The sequence below is a fragment of the Schistocerca cancellata genome, chromosome 7, assembly GCF_023864275.1.
Source record: "Schistocerca cancellata isolate TAMUIC-IGC-003103 chromosome 7, iqSchCanc2.1, whole genome shotgun sequence".
NCBI classification, from domain to species: Eukaryota; Metazoa; Arthropoda; class Insecta; order Orthoptera; family Acrididae; genus Schistocerca; species Schistocerca cancellata.
Genome location: NC_064632.1, coordinates 63,753,154 through 63,770,241, shown reverse-complemented (window position 1 = coordinate 63,770,241; position 17,088 = coordinate 63,753,154). Strand labels below are relative to the sequence as shown.

At 44.7% G+C, this 17,088-nt stretch overlaps 1 pseudogene; it reads left to right on the top strand.

The window, feature by feature from the left end:
• Positions 1-543: 543 nt before the first annotated feature.
• On the top strand, positions 544-661 carry LOC126093393 (5S ribosomal RNA; annotated as a pseudogene).
• Positions 662-17,088: the final 16,427 nt, after the last annotated feature.

Here is a 17,088-nt window from a genome sequence, read left to right as displayed (position 1 = left end):
TGATACCACAGACTCGCTGCAGTCCGCAAACACAAATGGGAGAAGCTGAAGCTGATGTGTCCTCTCTCTCAACACAGCAACGCCCTGGCAGAGAGGTGAATACGAAACTGAGCATGCAAGTGCTCTGTCCCAGACTGTGACCTCAGCTGAAGCAGTCCACATCAAAGAGTAGCACCCTAAAGAGTTAAATGTTGACGTTCAAGAGAAGAATTGTAATTGTATGCATCAGATGATGCTGTAATAGGCAATGACAGTTCTAAGTTATAAGCAGTCCTGTGGCGACGGATTGTATCAAGTTAAATAAATCTTTTTATCATTCGTGTAATACGAGGTCTGTTCAAAAAGTATCGGAACTTTTTCCACAAAAACTTTTCTACACTTACCTTTCACTTATTGTGCATGGTCTCCTCCGAAATACTCTCCTTCACAATTGGTACACCGCTCCCAGTACCGTTTCCAATTTCGGAAGCAGTGTTGATACGCCTCTTGCTGGATTTCGTGAAGCGCCGTCTGCGAATTTTGTTTTATCTCGTTTATCGTTACGGCAACGGCCTTGCCCCTGTGGATACACCGGTTCCCGTCAGATCACCGAAGTTAAGCGCTGTCCGGCGTGGCCGGCACTTGGATGGGTGACCACCCGGGCCGCCATGAGCTGTTGCCATTTTTCGGGGTGCACTCAAGTCTCGTGATGACAACTGAGGAGCTACTCGACCGAATAGTAGCGGCTTCCGTCAAAGACAACCATCATAACGACCAGGAGAGCGGTGTGCTGACCACGCGCCCCTCCTATCCGCATCCTCCACTGAGGATGACACGGCGACCGGATGGTCCCGATGGGACGGAGTGCTTTCGTTTATCGTTGCAAATCTTCATCCTTTCAACGTGGTTTTGAACTTCGGAAATGAAAAAAAATGTCCGCGTGGGCCAGGTCTGGAGAATACGGAGTACGAGGTAGCACAGTGATTTCGGTTTTTCGTAAAATAGTGACGCACCAACAGGGACGAATGTGCGGTTACGTTATCATGATGCAAGAGCCATGAGTTGTGTCGCCACATTTCAGGCCGTTTCCTTCTCACATGTTCTCGCAGGCGTGCAACACGTCTCGATTGTACCATCGATCAAGGGGACAACACCCTGCCTATCTAACCCATGTTATATTGGGCAAGTATTTGTCCCATTTGTGAAAAAACTAATTGATGCAGGACCTTAATATTTTTACTGTATGTTACGTCATGCTAATAGAGTAAAAAAAAAAATGGTTCAAATGGCTCTGAGCACTATGGGACTTAACTTCTAAGGTCATCAGCCCCCTAGAACTTAGAACTACTTAAACCTAACTAACCTAAAAACAACACACACATCCATGCCCGAGGCAGGATTCGAACCTGCGACCGTAGCGGTCGCGCGGTTCCGGACTGTAGGGCCTAGAACCGCTCGGCCACCCCGGCCGGCGCTAATAGTCAACTGTACTAAAATTTACTTTATCCATTTTATAGTTTTAAGAAATACTTTTTTAAATTTATTAACAAAAAATATTAAGTTTTCTGCAGAAAATATTTTTTTGTGAACTTACTAATGGGGGAATATTAATGAATGTAGTACCAGAGGTGGCTTTGTACGTTATGTAGAGTCTCTGAAAATTTCATTCATTTATATGTGATAGTTTCTGATATAACGGGGTACATGTACTGAAAATTTTAGTTTGTGGGAAACTGACTTTAAAGAAAAAAAACTTCTGAAATTTGTTACTTACAGTTAATTAAAACTGTCCTGTTGGATATGATGACCCTTCTTTGCCCTCTAGCATGTCGTCCAGCTTCTTTTTCACCTTCCTGGAAGTTTGTCTTGCTTTCTTGACCATATTAGATGCAGACCTGTCTGCATTGGCTATCCTCAATTTATCGCAATGTTGCAGCCCAGTGATAATATTTTCACCAGGATTAATTCCCAGCTTTTTCAGTACCCAGCACTTTCCAATATCACCACAATTGAAAGTAATAACAGCATCATGAACTCTTAGTTTCATTGTATGCATGCCTACAAATATAGTTTTAGGAAGGCGGTTCCAAATTGTGCTGTTGAAACATTCATTTGGGTCCTGTGTCTGCCTATGCAGACATTTCCTTAGAAGGTCAGTATGAGCCAAGTTTCTGAAAACAGGTTTAATTGATGTAATAACAGCAGTAGGAAGAGAATGCTGGTGAGAATAAGATTCTCCAGTTGCCTGAGCCATATTGTATCTGCATCACGAATTTTCTCCTGATGGACACAATCCATGACATGGCTTATCATCAGTACAGGACTTATGGAAGAATTTGGCCCAAACATCTCTCTTCATTGCCCCCAGATTTTCTTTATTCCTCCTAATTGCCTGCCCATAGTATAACTGCAAGTTTTCTATTTCAGTTTTAGTCGACCGACCCTGTCCGGTCGACAATTTTCCGTCTTCTAATTTTTTTCCTCTCATATCAACAGTTAGTTTTCTCAGCCTTGTTCCCAAACGTTTTTGAACATGGCCTACACATTCTGTTTCGCTAATAATGGCATCTCCATATGGCTTAATCCACCACATTGTTGTGTGCTTTACTGTCACCACTGCCCAAATATTTTGATGTACCGTACGCCTCTTGTTTCTACGGGGCGATGAAATATTTGTTGTACTCCATGAACCTCCATACCACCACATGTTCCTCTAAAATTAGACACACATTTCTGTTCTTTATGTGCATTGACTTTACAACATTAGCAATATTTAGACATTATCTCCACATCTAACACTTTACTGTTGTCTACACTCGTTGCAGTCACTACTCCATTCAGAGAAGTATGTCCTCTTTTCTGCCAACTTCCATCAAGTGCAACTGCAATATCCGAACATCCATCATTTTCTTCCACTGCTTCCCTAGCAGCCAGTTTCATGCTTTCCTGACTGACCTCACATACACATTTCTCCAATATTGCAGTCAGTTTTTCAAATTTATTTGGTGGTTGATGTAAGTTCATCACTGAACAAAATGTTCTCCCTACAGCGATGCCCTTGCCAATGGATGGTAAGGCATAAACTAATGTAGTATTGATTTCCTAAGAGCCACTTGCATCTGGTTTTGAAGAACTCATAAATGAAATCACACTTGAGCATTTAGTGCAAATTAAATCCAAAGCAATTGCTAGGCCTTTTCTCACACTGGCTCTCTCACAAATTTTCACACTCTGTGACTCACCACGCTGTCTACACTGTACAAATTTAGAAATTACATCTGATAATAATCTCAAATTTATAGTAATGTTACTGCACCCCTTGTCACTTACAGTAAATTTGTTGTAACTCCCTTGAAATGGTGAGAGCTTCTTTGATGATGCACTTGTTGAAGAATTAAAATTAGAAACATCGTTGCCAGGCGACATAACCTCTTGTACAGAAAGCTTTCTAAACTTGTTTCCTCTAAATTGTCGTTTCTTGAAAATGCTTTTACGTTTCGTCATCTTCAATAAACACAACAAGACACACGTAAACAAGCACTGCAAACGTAAGTATAACAAGTACTCTCAATCGCACTTGAACAAAACTAACCGCGTGTTTGAAAGCGTGTTGTTTACAAACAGCAGAAACAAAAGAATACCGCCCGTTGCATTCCAAGGATAGCCAACACACTCAGGAGTAAAAAATAATCCCTGACGTGCAATGTAGGAGATATAAAAATCTAAAATATATGCAGAAAAGTGGGCGTGGCACTAAACACACGTGGCAGGAAAATGCTCTTTAAATGGTCGAAAAAAATTTTTCGGCAAAAATCCTTTTCAGAGTACTTAAATAAAACCTTAATCTGTCGAAATATGATGAAAACCGAAAATCGATTTTTTTTTTCGCCCTGGACCACGGTGTGGTCCCCTTAACTGTTCAAAAGTGGTTCAAATGGCTCTGAGCACTATGGGACTCAACTGCTGAGGTCATTAGTCCCCTAGAACTTAGAACTAGTCAAACCTAACTAACCTAAGGACATCACACACATCCATGCCCGAGGCAGGATTCGAACCTGCGACCGTAGCGGTCTCGCGGGTCCAGACTGCAGCGCCAGAACCGCGCGGCCACTTCGGCCGGCTCCTTAACTGTTTGTCCCTGTGGCATTAATTCATGAAGTTCCTGACATGAACGTCGTTGGTATATGTGGAAGGGCGTCCTGAACGAGGGTCGTCTTTAACTTGCGACTGGTCGTTTTTAAGCCGTTGAACCATTCGTCACACGGAGTACGGCTTGAGCACTCATCACCGTAGGCTTCCCGCATCATTTGGTGCAGTTTCACGCAAAATTTAATGCAGTCACGTTGCTCCTCTAACTCTACCATCTCAAATTCACAAACTGTGCAACACTGCGTTCTACTCAATATAACACCGAACAATAACCAACAGAAGCTAACAGATGTGTAACAATGAAACTTACGGCATCTACACATTAAACAGAAGCGTATGCAGGGATGCCAACCGCATTTCGCTTCAACACGCCACTGGCACGAAATTACAAAATTTCCGTAATGTTTTGAACAGACCTCGTAAAGTGAATTAATATTTCATATGTGTCGTTCCAATGTGCTATCTCCTAGAACAGTCAAAGAAGCCACAGTTATGGCCAGATGACTGTAGTTTCGTCTTGCCATAACAATGAGAACTAACGGTAACATCTTCAGCTGTGTGTCTAAATCTCTTTATTCAAATGCGACCGGTTTCAGTGATCCCCCTGCACCGTCATCAGGTGTCTCTATTTGGCAAATATATGGGTCCTACAACTAACTTCCCATATAGCCATGACAGTGACACACACATGTAGTGAGCACTTCACACTTGAGCACGTCTGAGGACTCCTATTCTGATTACTCCCTGTCAGGACAATATGGAAAGTCAGTTATGGGATCAATACTTGCCAATAGAGAGGCCTCATGACGGTGCAATGGATTACAGAAGCCGGTCGTGTTTGAGCAAATTTCAGCGCACGACTGGTGTTACCATTAAGTTTCATATACTGTCTAGCCGTAGTTCTACTTTCCATCCAAAGTTGAAGATAGATTTACGAAACTCAGATGTTACTGCATCTGCTGCAACTGCTGTGTTCGGATGCAGGCTGAGTTGGTATCCCTTCGCTCCCAGCTTCAGGCAGTGTTGGCTTCGGTCACACAGCTTGAGGCTGTTGCCAATGGGCATCACTGTGGGGGTCCGGATGGGGGTTTGTCGGGGACGGCCAGATCGTCCCACGCATCCTCCGATCGGAATACGACTGTGGCTGCCCGGGATACTGCCCACATTGAGGCTGATCCCACACATGTGGTAGAGTGGGAGGTCGTCTCGAGGTGTGGAAGGGGGCGAAAGACATTCCAGAGGGCTGAACGGAAAGCCTCTCCAGTTTGTCTGACGAACGGGTTTCAGGCTCTGTCTCAGGCTGATACTGATCTTCAGCTGGACATGGCTGCATGTCCTGTTCCAGAGGTTGCCCCTCAGTCTGCAAGATCCGGGCGGTCGCAGAGGGTGGGCATACTGGTAGTTGGGAGCTCCAACGTCAGGCGCGTAATGGGACCCCTTAGGGATATGGCAGCAAGAGAGGGGAAGAAAACCAATGTGCACTCCGTGTGCATACCGGGGGGAGTCATTCCAGATGTGGAAAGGGTCCTTCCGGATGCCATGAAGGGTACAGGGTGCACCCATCTGCAGTGGTCGCTCATGTCGGCACCAATGATGTGTGTCACTATGGATCCGAGGAAATCCTCTCTGGCTTCCGGCGGCGATCTGATTTGGTGAAGACTGCCAGTCTCGCTAGCGGGATGAAAGCAGAGCTCACCATCTGCAGCATCGTCGACAGGACTGACTGCGGACCTTTGGTACAGAGCCGAGTGGAGGGTCTGAATCAGAGGCTGAGACGGTTCTGCGACCGTGTGGGCTGCAGATTCCTCGACTTGCGCCATAGGGTGGTGGGGTTTCGGGTTCCGCTGGATAGGTCAGGAGTCCACTACACGCAACAAGCGGCTACACGGGTAGCAGGGGTTGTGTGGCGTGGACTGGGCGGTTTTTTAGGTTAGATGGCCTCGGGCAAGTACAGAAAGGGCAACAGCCTCAACGGGTGCGGGGCAAAGTCAGGACATGCGGGGACCAAGCAGCAATCGGTATTGTAATTGTAAACTGTCGAAGCTGCATTGGTAAAGTACCGGAACTTCAAGCGCTGATAGAAAGCACCGAAGCTGAAATCGTTATAGGTACAGAAAGCTGGCTGAAGCCAGAGATAAATTCTGCCGAAATTTTTACAAAAGGCACAGACGGTGTTTAGAAAGGATAGATGGCATGCAACCGGTGGTGGCGTGTTTGTCGCTGTTAGTAGTAGTTTATCCTGTAGTGACGTAGAAGTGGATAGTTCCTGTGAATTATTATGGGTGGAGGTTACACTCAACAACCGAGCTAGGTTAATAGTTGGCTCCTTTTACCGACATCCCGACTCAGCAGCATTAGTGGCAGAACAACTGAGAGAAAATTTGGAATACATTTCAGATAAATTTTCTCAGCATGTTATGGTCTTAGGTGGAGATTTCAATTTACCAGATGTAGACTGGGACACTCAGATGTTTAGGACGGGTGGTAGGGACAGAGCATCGAGTGACATTATACTGAGTGCACTATCCGAAAATTACCTCGAGCAATTAAACAGAGAATCGACTCGTGGAGATAACATCTTGGACCTACTGATAACAAACAGACCCGAACTTTTCGACTCTGTAAGCGCAGAACGGGGAATCAGTGATCATAAGGCCGTTGCAGCATCCCTGAATATGGAAGTTAATAGGAATATAAAAAAAGGGAGGAAGGTTTATCTGTTTAGCAAGAGTAATAGAAGGCAGATTTCAGACTACCTAACAGATCAAAACGAAAATTTCTGTTCCGACACTGACAATGTTGAGTGTTTATGGAAAAAGTTCAAGGCAATCGTAAAATGCGTTTTAGACAGGTACGTGCCGAGTAAAACTGTGAGGGACGGCAAAAACCCACCGTGGTTCAACAACAAAGTTAGGAAACTACTGCGAAAGCAAAGGGAGCTTCACTCCAAGTTTAAACGCAGCCAAAACCTCTCAGACAAACAGAAGCTAAACGATGTCAAAGTTAGCGTAAGGAGGGCTATGCGTGAAGCGTTCAGTGAATTCGAAAGTAAAATTCTATGTACAGACTTGACAGAAAATCCTAGGAAGGTCTGGTCTTACGTTAAATCAGTAAGTGGCTCGAAACAGCATATCCAGACACTCCGGGATGATGATGGCATTGAAACAGAGGATGACACGCGTAAAGCTGAAATACTAAACACCTTTTTCCAAAGCTGTTTCATAGAGGAAGACCGCACGGCAGTTCCCCATCTAAATCCTCGCACAAACGAAAAAATGGCTGACATCGAAATAAGTGTCCAAGGAATAGAAAAGCAACTGGAATCACTCAACAGAGGAAAGTCCACTGGACCTGACGGGATACCAATTCGATTCTACACAGAGTACGCGAAAGAACTTGCCCTCCTTCTAACAGCCGTGTACCGCAAGTCTCTAGAGGAACGGAAGGTTCCAAATGATTGGAAAAGAGCACAGGTAGTCCCAGTCTTCAAGAAGGGTCGTCGAGCAGATGCGTAAAACTATAGACCTATATCTCTGACGTCGATCTGTTGTAGAATTTTAGAACATGTTTTTTGCTCGAGTATCATGTCGTTTTCGGAAACCCAGAGTCTACACTGTAGGAATCAACATGGATTCCGGAAACAGCGATCGTGTGAGACCAAACTCGCTTTATTTGTTCATGAGACCCAGAAAATATTAGATACTGGCTCCCAGGTAGATGCTATTTTCCTTGGCTTCCGGAAGGCATTCGATACAGTTCCGCACTGTCGCCTGATAAACAAAGTAAGAGCCTACGGAATATCAGACCAGCTGTGTGGCTGGATTGAAGAGTTTGTAGCAAACAGAACACAGCATGTTGTTATCAATGGAGAGACGTCTACAGACGTTATGGTAAACTCTGGCGTGCCACAGGGGAGTGATATGGGACCATTGCTTTTCACAATATATATATAAATGACCTAGTAGATAGTGTCGGAAGTTCCATGCGGCCTTTCGCGGATGATGCTGTAGTATACAGAGAAGTTGCAGCATTAGAAAATTGTAGCAAAATGCAGGAAGATCTGCAGCGGATAGGCACTTGGTGCAGGGAGTGGCAACTGACCCTTAACATAGATAAATGTAATGTATTGCGAATACATAGAAAGAAGGATCCTTTATTGTATGATTATATGATAGCGGAACAAAAACTGGTAGCAGTTACTTCTGTAAAATATCTGGGAGTATGCGTGCGGTACGATTTGAAGTGGAATGATCATATAAAATTAATTGTTGGTAAGGCGGGTACCAGGTTGAGATTCATTGGGAGAGTCCTTAGAAAATGTAGTCCATCAACAAAGGAGGTGGCTTACAAAATACTCGTTCGACCTATACTTGAGTATTGCTCATCAGTGTGGGATCCGTACCAGATCGGGCTGACGGAGGAGAGAGAGAAGATCCAAAGAAGAGCGGCGCGTTTCGTCATAGGGTTATTTGGTAACCGTGATAGCGTTACGGAGATGTTTAGCAAACTGAAGTGGCAGACTCTGCAAGAGAGGCGCTCCGCATCGCGGTGTAGCTTGCTCGTCAGGTTTCGAGAGAGTGCGTTTCTGGATGAGGTATCGAATATATTGCTTCCCCGTACTTATACCTCCCGAGGAGATCACGAATGTAAAATTAGAGATATTCGAGCGCGCACGGAGGCTTTCAGACAGTCGTTCTTCCCGCGATCCATACGCGATTGGAACAGAAAAGGGAGGTAATGACAGTGGCACGTAAAGTGCCCTCCGCTACACACCGTTGGGTGGCTTGCGGAGTATAAATGTAGATGTAGATGTTAGATCTGTTTTCTTATGGCAAGAAAGTGCTCCTAATCAAGGATGCTTTACCCAAAGGGACGAAATTAGGTACCGTTACCTATACAACTTGGACAACCTATGATGTATGACGAACAGGAGCCTGAAGGTGCAGAACAAATTCGATCTCTTAGAGGGTATGAGAAGGACGTTACATGCAGCTGCGGAGCTGTCCAGGCACCTAATCAGGACTAATTCTGCATGCAGGAAGATGAGTTAAATGCCACCGTAATGGGCATCATGTTTCCAGAATTGTGCAGGCGAAAAGTGTAATGTCTTTATCCTGGACACGGAAAGTAAACGAGGAAATTTTCGTGACACATTGAAATATTCGTTAGTCAAACCACTTCATAAAAATCATGAAAGAGATAACGTGGACAGTTGTGCATTCCTGAGCATTTAAAGCAAGTTTCACCACTTTGTACCACTTTGAAATCTTATAAATGTCTGATTGAACATCTGTGCTTTTTTTCCAGACTGTACTTCTTTAGAGAGAATTACAAAAACTCAAAGCTTGAGGTTACTATTGATATTATTGTCTGCTGGGTCATTAATACACAGTAGATTGCAAGACAATTACTTGATCGCAACCGATGGCACTTCTTCGTGTGTTGACGACTCCATCCACAATGATGTACTGCATCCTCCTTACCAAGAAATATTCAGTCCAGTTACAAATTTGGTTTGATACCCCATAGGATTTACGGAACGATTGATAATAAGCGATCTGCTGCATGAAGGCGGCAGACGTAGCATTGCGCGGTACCTCGTCTTTCTCACTGAACGTTTATATTCCGACGAGAATCTCCTGCGACGTTTCTATGAAATATTTATATAAATGATTAGAAAAATTATGTACCACCTGCATATCTGCGAGCCTGTATAGGCTTCGACTAGAATGGAGCAGGGAATAACAACGTAACCATTATAAAAATAAAAACAAAAAAACGGGCGATGAAGTGAAGATGCGATTGAACTTCTGTGCGTCTTTATTCAGACAGTACTCCATTAAAGACAACTGCAGCAAGTCTGAGATTATTATTACTATTACTACCGTCTGCCAGGTCAGCAATATACAGATCGAACAGTAAGAGCCCAATACAATTGCACGGTACACACCTGAAGTTACTTCTGTATGTGTTGACGTCTTTTCATCCACCATGACATGCTGTGTACTCCCTTACAAAGAAATATTCAGTCCAGTTACAAATTTTGTTTAACACCCCATAGATCGCTTAAGGATTGAAGACATTAGGTATTAGTTAAAAGTTGATTCAGTGCACAAGAAGATAGATCTAAATAGAATTAGATGGTAAGAGCATGTAAATAGTATGGCTGAAAGTAGTCTTCTGAAATTAATTCTTGACTACAATCCACGAGGAACAAGACAGAAGGGAAGACCACGGGAGACATGTTAAACAGAACAGGTAAAATGACCTAATCCATGAAGGGGGGTGGGGCGGGGAGGAGGAGGAGGAAGAGGAGAATAAGAATAAGAACTTTATTGTGAAATAGAAACCCTACAATTAACCAAATAAAGATTGTCTAAAACTGTCGAGGCTTTCGTTTACACTTGTTGACGCATGGTCTGTCTGCTTTGATTTCAGGTTCTTCGGCCGATGTTCATTTGATGATTTTTCTGATGTTTCATCAGCACGAGTTGCTGGCATTGTCAGAGCTTCACCTTTTGCCGTCTGCCGCCAGCAATGGTGGATGGTTTAATGTTGCCAGCGACTCGTGCTGACGAAACGTCAGAAAAATAGTCACACAACTTCTGCCGACGTATCCTAGACAGAAGCCAGTATGCAATATGTTTAAGATCGTCTGTTCAAAAGTGCACATATTTGCATCTCTGTGTATCCAAAAATCTGCTGCTGCGTAACATCCAATACCATGTTTCTCCATCCTGTGCATGCTTGCATCCCATTTGGTTGACATGGTCCAGAGGAGGAACAGCCATCTGGTGATACAACTGGGTTGAAACAGTAGCCTAGATCGCAATAATATATTATTAATGAGCTGTTTCGACTTCATGTAGAAGTGATCTTCAGGAAATAAGGCCAGCCGGGGTGGCCGAGCGGTTTAGGCGCTACAGTCTGGAACCGCGCGACCTCTACGGTCGCAGGTTCGAATCCTGCCTCGGGCATGGATGTGTGTGATGTCCTTAGGTTAGTTAGACTTAAGTAGTTCTAAGTTCTAGGGGACTGATGACCTCAGATGTTAAGTCCCATAGTGCTCACAGCCATTTGAACCATTTTTGAACCATTTGAACCAGGAAATAAGCACCGTCTGGCTGCTGGTGGCTCTCGTGTTGCCGCTCGAGCATCCGAGGAGCTGCCAGCACCAACCAGATGGAGCTCATTTCATGAAGATGTGTATCGCGTGTAGTCGAAACCGGTCATTAATAAAATATATTTGGGATCTAGACTTAGACTTTGGTTTTAACCCGGTTCATGCTTGCATCTTCCGTGGCATGCTGTCCGCAAGGTAAAGTTGGACGAGACTATTGTTCAAGCCTGGTCCACTTCGTCAACCAACCCTAATGAAATCTTTTTACGGTATGAGATGGTTTTCTGTGACGACGTACTGCCAGTTTCAACTAGTCCCAAACGTGTTCCGTTGGCGTCTGTTAGCAGATACCGCAGGCCATGTCATTCGCTAGTTTCTTGCCACCTCCAGTAAGGTGTTCATAACATGGACGCTGTATTATCCTCTTGCATGATTAACCCATCACTGAAATGTCGACCGTGGGGGATGGACGATTGACTGACTGAAGGATACTGTCCCGACGCTGCAGTCCCCAAAATTAAACTAGGTAGCGGCGAAAGGCGTCCGATATCCATACACGACACTGGCTGAACCCACCAGCCTGTATTAATGAGTCATGCATTGAAATGCAGGAGGATCTGCAACGAATTGACGCATGGTGCAGGGAATGGCAATTGAATCTCAGTGAATAAAAGTGTAATGTGCTGCGAATACGTAGAAAGAAAGATCCCTTATCATTTAGCTACAATATAGGTCAGCAACTGAAAGCATTTAATTTCATAAATTATCTGGAAGTAGGCATTAGGAATGATTTAAAATGGAATGATCATATAAAGTTGACCGTCGGAAAAGCAGATGCCAGACTGAGATTCACTGGAAGAATCCTAAGGAAATGCAATCCGAAAACAAAGTAAGTAGGTTACAGTACACTTGTTCGCCCACTGCTTGAATACTGCTCACCGGTGTGGGATCCGTACCAGATAGGGTTGATAGAAGTGAGAGAGAAGATCCAACGGAAAGCAGCGCGCTTCGTTACAGGATCATTTAGTAATCGCGAAAGCGTTACGGAGATGATAGATAAACTCCCGTGGAAGACTCTGCAGGAGAGACGCTCAGTAGCTCGGTACGGGCTTTTGTTGAAGTTTCGAGAACATACCTTCACCGAGGAGTCAAGCAGTATATTGCTCCCTCCTACGTATATCTCGCGAAGAGACCATGAGGATAAAATGAGAGAGATTAGAGCCCACTCAGAGGCATACCGACAATCCTTCTTTCCACGAACAATACGAGACTGGAATAGAAGGGAGAACCGATAGAGGTATTGAAGGTACCCTCCGCCACGCACCGTCAGGTGGTTTGTGGAGTATGGATGTAGATGTAGGTAGCTGGCAGCCTCTACACTATTTTACAACGCTCGTCAGATACATCCAGGACTCATCGGTGAAGAGAACCTGACGCCACTGACCCACGTTCCATTCCATGTGCTGTTTTGTCCCCTTGTTAGTATATACGGTGCTGTGGGAGGGGGAGAGGGAGGGGTAGGGGGGGAGGAGGAGGTTAGTACTGCTGTTCGTGAAGGACGCTTAGAGGCTAAATTGATGGTTTGGAGAAAAATATGTACAGTCTGGATTGTCTCAGGTGTTGCATCTTGCTAGGGGTAGCTGCGAGCCGTTTTCTGTAGACAGCAGTCAGTGTTTCTCACATCTACGAGGCAGATCTTCAATGTTTTGCGTATCGCGATAGTGACTGAACGTTAGTATGGCGCCGAAATAATGTACGCCATTCTTTGGTGTGCCAACATTTGGTACATGGTTGACGCTTTGTGCACAACAGTTGTATTTATGGCTTCATTTTATTATGTTTTGATGGATTTGTTTGGATTTGTTTGAGACACCACGTTTCTGAAGAGGATTACCAGTTATTATTGTTCTTTTCGTCTGAAGCGCTCTGCAATTTAAAAGAATTTTTCAAGAGACATTCTCTTTTTTTTATGTATGAAGTATCTTCAGTGATAGTCCTGGAAACAAGATATACATTAAAGTTTTTACATTTTGTTACTTATAAATTAAAAACAATTTTTCCAATATAGGGCGTGTCACAAAGAGCGGGCTGTTATAATTTGTCTCTTAAAGTGGGAACCGTATTGTTGGCAACACTGAATGTTTGTAATCTGTTTCAGGTAGGTACGCCATTGGCTGAGATGGATTACTGGAGTGGGCCTGAACGTGTTGTAGCTGCTAAAGCCGCTTACAAAAACTGGCCAAACGTGAGTAGGACCCGCGCTCTAAGGGTTCTGTACAAACATAAGCATGTATAAAGATAGTTTATCCCTCCAGGGGATGGAGAATTTTAGTCTGTTGTCGATATAAATACTGGCAAGATATCGGTCCCGGGAATTCCAAGACGGTACCAAAATCTCTACAGTAGTTCCTGAGAATAGCCTGAACATACAAAAAGAAACGAGCGGGGAGCTTCGGTTAACCACATATGTAGAGAGAGAAGATTTAATAAAATACTTTTATTTACTTATTAAACCGTGACTACAGCTTACATTTTATGTTTGCATACAGTAATATGTTTCTATTATGCTTTTGACGGATGATGAATCCAATGTGATTTCTAATGACAAAAAGATGTTTGAATGGCATATAACACTTTTTCTTTACTTTCTCTGTGAAATCTTCCTTCCCCTAAATTTCATGATTGTAGGTCAACGGGAAAAACCGCATATTAGGTGCATTGTGGTGCCACGTACTCGATATCAGCGACCTCAGTAGTCATTAGACATCATGAGAGAGCAGAATAGGGCGCTCCGCGGAACTCACGGACTTCGATCGTTGTCAGGTGATTGGGTGTCACTTGCTTTATACGTCTGTAAGCGAGATTTCCACACCCCTAAACATCCCTAGGTCCACTGATTCCGATGTGAAAGCGAAGTGGGAACGTGAAGGGACACGAACAGCACAAAAGCGTACAGGTCGACCTGACAGACCGCCGACAGTTGGAGAGGGTCGTAATGTGTAATAGGCAGACATCTATCCAGACCATCACACAGGATCCACTGCAAGTACTATGAAAGTTAGGCGGGAGGTGAGAAAACTTGGATTTCATGGTCGAGCGGCTGCTCATAAGCCACACATCACGCCGGTAAGTGCCAGACGACGTCTCGCTTGGTGTAAGGAGCGTAAACACTGGACGATTGAACAGTGGAAAAACGTTGTGTGGAGTGATCACGGTACATTACGGAAAGATACAGGTGTTCATTCTTTCCGCGCGCTATACTAGATTGGAATAATACAGAATTGTGAAGGTGGTTCGATGAATCCTCTGCCAGGCACTTAAATGTGATTAGCAGAGTATCCATGTGGATGTAGAGAATGTGGCGATCCGATGGCAGGATGTGGGTATGGCGAATGCCCGGTGAACGTTATCTGCCTGCGTGTGTAGTACCGGCAGTAAAATTCGGAGGCGGTGGTGTTATGGTGTGGTCGTGTTTTTCGTGGAGGGGGCTTGCACCCCTTGTTGTTTTGCTTAGCACTATCACAGCACAGGCCTACACTGATGTTTTAAGCACCTTCTTGCTTCCTACTGTTCAAGGGCAACGATTGCAGCTTTCGACACGATCGAGCACCGTTCATAATGCACGGCCTGTGGCGGAGTGGTCACACGACAATAACATCCCTGTAATGGACTGGCCTGCACAGAGTCCTGCCCTGAATCCTAAAGAACGCCTTCGGGATGTTTTGGAACACAGACTTCGTGCCAGGCCTCACAGACCGACATCGATACCTCTTCCTCAGTGCAGCACTCTATGAAGAATGGGCTGCCATTCCCCAAGAAACCTTCCAGCATCTTATTGAACCTATGCCTGCGAGAGTGGAAGCTATTATCAACGCTAAGGGTGGGCCAACACCATAGGGAATTCCAGCATTACCGATTGAGAGAGCCACGAACTAGGCATTTTCAGCTAGGTGTCCGGTGACATAAATGGCCGTATATTTTGATTATATTGACTTAGTCTAAATGTTTTACACTACTGAGGGAACATAGACCGTAGTATGAAACGTAAATGTGAACGTGATACTCCTATCCACTCCCCGAAAAAAAATGGTTCTTAACTGTCAGACGGACAGCGAAGCGATCCGGTGGATTCCGGGTTTACCAAATGAGGTACAGAGCCTTAAAAACACTTCTAGACGGAAATATCGTAGTCATTTCAGTTGTAAAACCATAGGAGATCAGGTTAAGGCGAAAAACTTTGAAGCAACAGGAAGTGCACTTAAGCTGAAAACACCAGGAAGGTGCAGAAGTTGTCGCTCACAGAACAGAATAGAGGTGGTTACCAACAGTTCAGTGCGTTCTGTGAGGCAAATTGCAGCAGTAGTCGGCATGTCCAGACGTAGTGTCAGGGATTTACGGAATGATTTAAACCTGAAATGGTACAATGTAGTGCAACAGTTAAATGTACACTACTGGCCATTAAAATTGCTACACAAAGAAGAACTGCAGATGATAAACGGGTATTCATTGGACTAATATATTATCCTCGAAATGACATGTGATTACATTTTCACGCAATTTGGGTGCATATCCTTAGAAATCGGTACGCAGAACAACCACCTCCTGCCGTAATAAGGGCCTTGGTACACCTGGGCATTGAGTCAAACAGAGCTTAGATGGCGCGTGCAGGTACAGCTGCCATGCAGCTTCAACACGATACCACAGTTCATCCAGAGTAGTGACTGGCGTATTGTGACGAGCCAGTTGCTCGGCCACCATTGAAGTTTTCAATTGTGAGAGTTCTGGAGAATGTGCTGGCCAGGGCAGCAGTCGAACATTTTCTGTATCCAGAAAGACCGGTACAGGACCCGCAACATGCCGTCGTGCATTATCCTGCTGAAATGTAGGGTTTCGCAGGGATTGAATGAAGGGTAGAGCCACAGGTCGTAACACATATGAAATGTAACGTCCACTGTTCAAAGTGCCGTCAATGCGAACATGAGGTGACCGAGACGTGTAACCAATGGCACCCCATACCATCACGCCAGGTGATACGCCAGTATGGCGATGACGAATACACGCTTCCAATGTGCGTTCACCGCGATGTCGCCAAACACGGATGCGACCATCATGATGCTGTAAACAGAACCTGGATTCATCCGAAACAAAAGACGTTTTGCCATTCGTGCACCCAGGTTCGTCGTTGAGTACACTATCGCAGGCGCTGCTGTATGTGATGCAGCGTGAAGGGTAACCGCAGCGATGATCTCCGAGCTTATAGTCCATGCTGCTGCAAACGTCGTCGAACTGTTCGTGCAGATTGTTGTTGGAATGCAAACGTCCCCATCTGTTGACTCAGGGATCGAGACGTGGCTGCACGATCCGTTACAGCCATGCGTATAAGATGCCTGTCATCTCGACTGCTAGTGATAAGAGGCCGTTGGGATCCAGCACTGCGGTCCATATTACCCTCCTGAACCCACCGATTCCATATTCTGCTAACAGTCATTGGATCTCGACCAACGCGAGCAGCAGTGTCGCGGTACGATAAAGCGCAATCGCGATAGGCTACAATCCGACCTTTATCAAAGTCGGAAACGTGATGGTACGCATTTCTCCTTCTTCACACGAGGCATCACAACTACGTTTCACCAGACAACGCCGGTCAACTGTTGTTTGTGTATGAGAAATCGGTTGGAAACTTTCCTCATGTCAGCACGTTGTAGGTGTCGCCACCGGCGTCAACCCTGTGTGAATGCTCTGAAAAGCTAATCATTTGCATATCACAGCATCTTCTTTCTGTCGGTTAAGTTTCACGTCTGTAGCACGTCGTCTTCGTTGTGTAGCAATTTTAATGGGCA